Source organism: Echinops telfairi, unplaced genomic scaffold (assembly GCF_000313985.2).
Source record: "Echinops telfairi isolate 266 unplaced genomic scaffold, ASM31398v2 ScPeMD7_7469;HRSCAF=8507_1, whole genome shotgun sequence".
Taxonomy (NCBI): Eukaryota; Metazoa; Chordata; class Mammalia; order Afrosoricida; family Tenrecidae; genus Echinops; species Echinops telfairi.
Window position 1 is genome coordinate 71,388,759 of NW_022111373.1, and position 6,378 is coordinate 71,395,136.

General features: G+C 38.4%; 1 protein-coding gene, 1 long non-coding RNA gene and 1 pseudogene across 3 annotated transcripts in view; 1 reads left to right on the top strand and 2 right to left on the bottom strand.

Moving 5' to 3' along the window:
• The window catches only part of LOC101648155, a 6,688-nt pseudogene extending 2,895 nt beyond the window's left edge, over positions 1–3,793 (bottom strand).
• TENT2 (terminal nucleotidyltransferase 2) overlaps positions 1–6,336 on the bottom strand; it is a 73,967-nt gene extending 67,631 nt beyond the window's left edge. For both annotated transcript variants that reach the window (XM_013004929.2, XM_004703515.2), the window contains exon 1: positions 6,257–6,336. The gene's annotated coding sequence lies outside the window, so the exon portion shown is untranslated. The remainder of the gene's footprint in view (positions 1–6,256) is intronic.
• Positions 6,152–6,378, top strand: part of LOC123521080 — a 2,852-nt gene continuing 2,625 nt past the window's right edge. Inside the window, exon 1 of the long non-coding RNA XR_006679573.1 lies at positions 6,152–6,297. This is a non-coding gene — a long non-coding RNA (uncharacterized LOC123521080). The remainder of the gene's footprint in view (positions 6,298–6,378) is intronic.

The following is a 6,378-nucleotide window of genomic DNA, read 5'->3' on the forward strand; positions in this document are numbered from 1 at the left end:
GTGATCATAAGGTGTCGATGGAATCAGATATCTGGCATCTAAGACCCAGAACGAAATCATACCCAATGTGAATGGGGGGAAAGGGTGCATGGAGTGGAGACCCAATGCCTATCTGTAGACAATTGGACATCCCCTCACAGAGGGGTCACAGGGAAGAGATGAGCCAGTCAGGGTGCAGTATAGCACCAACGAAACACAACTTTCCTCTAGTTCTTTGGTGCTTCCTTCACCCCATTATCATTACCTCAATTCTACTTTACAAAATCGAATTAGACCAGAACATGCACACTGCTACAATAAGAGCCCACAACATAGGAAATCCAGGATAGATAGACCACCCCACGCCCCATGGCCGACAATGAGAGTAGATACCAGGAGGATTAGGGGAGGGTGGGGATGTCACAGGGATGGACAACGGAAAAGTGGGTGAGGGGCGGGGGAGGATGATGTATGATATGAAAATAATAATCTAAAATTTAACAAGGGTTCGTCAGGGAGGGTGGGCGGTGGGGACAGAGAAGAAAGCGGGAGCTGATATCAGGGGCTCAAGTGAGAAGAGGATACTTTGAAAATGATGGTGGCATATGTGCAAATGTGCTTGACACAATGGATGATTGTGATAAGAGATGTAAACTCCCCCAATAAAAGTATTTTAAAAAGTTATATATCTTTTAAATTTAACACTGGTTTTTTCATCTTTCTCAAAGTTCAGTTTGAATCTTCTGAGTTCTTGTCTTATTTTTATATTAGTTAAAAATAATAGGCATTATCTAAGGTATTGTAATAGGTATTATTTAAGGTAAATAATAGGTATTATTTAAGGTATACAATCTGATTTCCATTTTTTCTTCTCTGAAGAAACTGATAAGAGTAAGCTGAACTAATAAAACTTGGAAGTTTTTTTCTCTTTCTTATCTTTATCGATGTTGGGTTATAAGGTGGTGCCTTTTCTCCAAGATTTCTATTTTCCCCCCATAAGATTCTTTATTGGACATTTTTTAAAGCTTATCAGTGCAGTTGGTGGTGGGAACTCTGGAAGCCCAGGTCTCTATCTTCAATTTACTTTATTCAGAAATATAAATTATGCCTGATTCCTAGGATGTAGAACTTACCAATAACTATTTATTAACTTCTGAGATTCTCTTCAAAATGTAATCAATTAATACAAAAGGTTTCCATTATAAATAGAGTTTATTTCCTATTAGTTCCATATTATACACACAAACAATATCTACCTTGGTATTTGGGCTCCACAAAGGGACCTGCCTGATCAATTTTAGTGTAATTGTTGGCAGGCCCCACCCATGCACACAGAGCTTCCAATTCAATTTCTAATATCCTACCCTTAAAATAAACATCCAGGCATCATCAGAAGAAAAAAAGAATATGGGGAAAATCAGAAATAATACCAAGAAAAAAAATGAATACCCTCCTCCAAAAGGGGGAGCTATAATTAATGAAAATATACTCTAAACATGACACATAAGTATGCTGCTTAAAAAAAAATGGAAAGAGCTCTTGGTAATTACAAAATTAAAAACAGAAATATGCAACAGAATGTTTAAAGATAACATTGAGAAAATCTCTTAGAAAGAAAAAGATAGGCACAAGCATCTTGGGAAAGAAAGGAAGAGGGTATCTTTTGTATAAAAAAAGAAAGAAAAAGATCAAATTGGCAAGGGCAAGAAAGAGGCAGGGGCAAGGAGAGAAAATATAGAGAAATACATGAATGCAGTCCAACATCCAACATTATAGGTTTCAAAAAGAACAGAGGAAATATAGAAGAAATATATAAATTAAGAAAATGCCCAGAGCTAAAGAATACCAATCCCCTGATTGGGCGGGGCGGGGGGAGGGCAGGAATGATGGCAAAGCATGTAAAAAATGTTGACTTGTCAAATATTAATATTTTTCACAAATAACCAAAAAAATTTTTCCAAAGAAGGACTTTAATTACTAGCAAAGAGCTATAAATAAAAATGATTATTGATTTATCAATACCAACAGTAGAAAACAGTGAACCATTGCTTTTAGGGTCCTGAGAGAAATGCTTTTCATGCTATTATTCTATATCCTGCTATACTATCAAGGCAAGGAGGAACACAAGCCTTCTATGACAGGTAAGGTGGCAAAAACTGAAAAAGAAAATCTGAGATCTACAACAGTGAAATCTAAACCACATCAAAGAGAAAGAAAATTCCCAGGATCGTGGCTAAGGGAAGGGAAGCAAACACCTCAGATAACAGTAAGAGGATGGAAAGCTACGCAATGAAGAAAAATTGTTTTTTTTTTAATTAAATGATATATTATTTGCTTTATGAAAGGACTTCAAAAATTTCATGGAAAAATTCCATTATCTTTTAATTCAATTTTCCCACAAACTTTTCAAAGTCTCCTTGTATTTAACCATAGAAAAGTGTGCAGCAAACAAGCAGATGAAGTTATGGCATAAAGAAAACCAGTACTAAGTATCAAAAATATATATACTCAAAAGCTCACACAAAACATATAATCATTTGTTACCTATTTAGACACAGTGGCTGTAATGATGGGCTCAAACATCATAATTCTGAGGATGGTGCAGGACTGGGCACTGTTTCATTCTGTTGTGGTGCAGAGAGTCACCAAGAGTCTGAGTCAATTTGCCCAACAACAAAACTTAGTTCTTACAATACTGCAAACATTTATTTGAGACAATTGTTATATTTAATATATGCCATTTTTTATAGTTCATCTTTTAAACATATTACTGTAGATTCAATGCTACCTCAGCAACCTTAGCTCAGTGGGGTCCTAAAACTGTAATCTTCACAGGAATAGATTGCTACATCTCTCTCACAGAGAACAGCTGGTAACCTTGAACTGCTGACTTTTTGGTCAGCAGCAAAGTGTTTAATTACTGTGCCATCAGAGCTCCCTATTTATTTTATATGTCACATATTTATTATGTATTTTATAAATTTGCCTGTATGTTTCCACTGTATCAATAGTTTTTTTTAATAAACAAAAAAATCAGATCAAAGAGGATAAAACCTACCTACTATCAGTAAGTTAATTCTGACTCATAGCACTCATTTATAGGGTTTTCATGATTGTCAATTTTTATGAAAGCAAGCATCCTCATTTTATTCCCAAAGAGCCATTGGTGGGTTTCAACCATTAACTTTATGGTTAGCAGTCCAACACTTACCCAAGACCATCAAGCCTTGAGGAGAGAGGACAAATGGTAAATCCTCATTCCAGAAGCAACAACAAAAATTCAAAAGAATGATCTATAATATAAAAAGCATCTTTTTCTAGAATTATGGGGAAAATAGCACTTAAACAAGTAAAAGAACTAAAGTAGTAGCCTCTGGAGATTGAGGTTGGAAAGGGGGAAAAACTAGAAGAGACAACAGGATAGAAAAGGGGAGGGCGAAGGTGGGGATCTGGGTAGAAACAAAGGCTCAAATTTTGTTCCTCGTTTTTCCAAGTCTATGAACAAGAGTCCCTAGTGTAGGGTTTCCTAACAGGCACTTGTCTCAGCAGCCATCAGATCTCATACCAACTTCTTTACTAATAGGACTGGAGACAAGTTACTATCTCCAGAAGACAAGAGATTTGTCAACTTTCTTTGCAGGCTGTTAGCTTGCATTATAAAAGAGATAAATAACCTGTGATGTTTACTGTTCATAGGAAATGTACAAATATCTTGAACCCAGAAGCAGTTTAGGGAATCCTTCGTTTAAGAACGTACGCAACGCTTGTTGGTTGCCAGACTCAAAACTGCCAACAAAAAGTATATTCTGTCCATTATCTAGATTCACCCTTTCTTGGTCCTCTTTACTGGTTTCCTGACCCAATGCCCTACAATACGTAATATCTATTTCATGTATTTCATAAGTAAATTGAGCACATTACATTGTCATGAACCTTGCTTGCCATTTCATTTTACTGGAACAGTTACTACAGATGTGATCAAACAAGAAAAGGAATGTATATTCAGAAAAAAGGCAAATGAAAATGTTCTATTTTACAGATTTATTTCATGTTTATAGCTGTAATTCTAGACACATTATTTATAACTTTAGTAACATGCGTATGTTTTTGTTCTGGACTGAAATATGGGGCAAAAAACAGTAGTCAGACTTCCAGATCTAAAATGATGTCACTGTCCAAACTGACTTCGATCCCATTACAGAGTCAGATTCAAACTAAAAATATGTCAAAAGGTGTCTTATGGCCCAACATTACTCTACAAAGAAGCAACTATCTCAGGCTTAAAAGCTTAGAATAATTTCACATGCATATGTTTATTCTACGAGCAGATACCTAATTCAGTCTATCACTCATTCCCACATAAGCATCAAAGCTTTGGGGGCTCTCTCCAAAACAAAACATCTGCCAGGATCCTCCTCTTGGCTTTCAAGGCTGGCTTATAACCAAGTAAGCCAGACTGCAATAGGGAGGGCCATTCCTAGAGAATTGAACCAATGGCATTCCATGCTACCACCAAAAGTCCACGAGTTTCAGTTCCTCAAGTTTCCGTTTCAGTTCTCCTGAATTTCAGTTCTTCTCTAAGACATGTTTCTAGTCCATTTCAACACTGACTGCTGACGATAAATGCCAGCAAATAAACTGTCCTAAACAATACAAAGCATTATTTTTCAAGCAGAATCATTTTTTTCATAGAACAGAATCCAGTTATTACAATTAAGGGACGCGTCACAAAAATTTAAATCTTTGTTTTCCTTACATTACAAATGAAAGGTTTCTTCAAAAAGTTGAAAATGTTTTGTATAAAACATTAGTCGACGTTAAATGTGGTAAAAGGTGGGGCAAATCTTATGAAAAAAAAATACAACCCAGATATTGGCAGTATCCTATTTTTTCTTAGAGAATGACCAGTTTCTGAATCTGTGCTGAAATATAACCAAATTTATATTCAGCTGGATAAAATATGGAACTTTTTAAAAACCAATGCACTGATTTTTGCAATCGAGAGCAAACTATAAAGACTTTTTTGGGTAAGGTTGACTCAATAGCAAATTATACAGGCTTATTTGTAAATGATCACCCAAGAGCTATGGGGGAAGCAGAGTGGTTTACAAAGCAACTCCTAGTGATAGGATACTTGGTCTCAAAATTTACAGCCTAAAATTTCTTTCCTAAAGTTAACTCTCCTCCAACAAACTGGAGAACACTCAGAGCCACATTAATTCCTTCATCAGGAACCCCCAGAAACTAGAATCTGACCTAAAAACCTACAACTTGGAGGGCTAAACTGTCCATTTTGTCCAAATGTGTTTGACACCTAACCCCATTTATTGTCTCCAAAGTGCAAGAAAGTTCAAATCTTGCATTCTGATTAGCCCTTGCCAACACGACACAGACGATTTGAACGGGCATTCTTTTTATTAAGAATTACAGTCCACACAACTATTAAATAATAATCTAGTCACAACGTTTCAAGTAGCCACTTCTTAAACGACTGACAAACAGCCTGTTACACATGGAAATCTATTGCTAATGAAAAGTCGGCACAATCGTTGGCCTTTGTTTAGTATACAGTAAGTCTTTGGAATGTCCATGTTAAAAGCCTCTAGTACTGAGTTCTACCAAATATTTACCTGGAACACAAACGAATTTATAGGCTCGCCTCACAAAACTGTACATCACACATCTGTTGCCATGTTTCCAATTAGGTTTGAGTTTTGCTTCCTCTTTGTTTCTGTTCAGTCTCGGGGTTGACGCAATCTAAAAAACTTCTACACAATGAACTGAGAGGGATAATATAGGAAAGGGGGCTTGGATCGGGCAGAAGTTAGCAGGCCCCATAAGCCCCTGGTGCTCTTACCTAGAAAGAAGCGAAGAAACGACTTACACAAAGGCTGACCGGGAAAAGGAGGGCATCCAACTACCTGAATGTCATCGCCCGTGAATTTTCCTGTAAAGTGAATAACGGGCGATTTCCGGTCCACCTTAATTAAAACACTTAAAGACAAATAGATGCCCTATCCGATGGTTAGTTCTGCACCACCCTTCGAAAACACCAAGCAAGTGTCCCGAGACAATCTTCCGCTTTGGGTCCCGGCCGGAAAGCGGGGCGGGGCGCGAGAAGGGCAACGCATGCGATCCACAGAGAGTTCCAAAATTCCACCGGCCCGTGGGAAGCCAAGTCTGGGATGCCTGGAACTATGGCGGGAACCTCCCACTCGAATCCACACGCCACAGTTTCGGGAAAGTTGCCCGCGCTCCTCCACCGACCGGGGCCTACCTGACGGATCGCGTGGCTCTCGACACCGCCTGAAAGTCCAGGTGCCTGAGGGCCGGGAGCGGGGCCTACCGGCGCTGCCCGCGCAGCGGCTCCCAGGCCCGAGCGGCGGCAGCGAGGCGCGC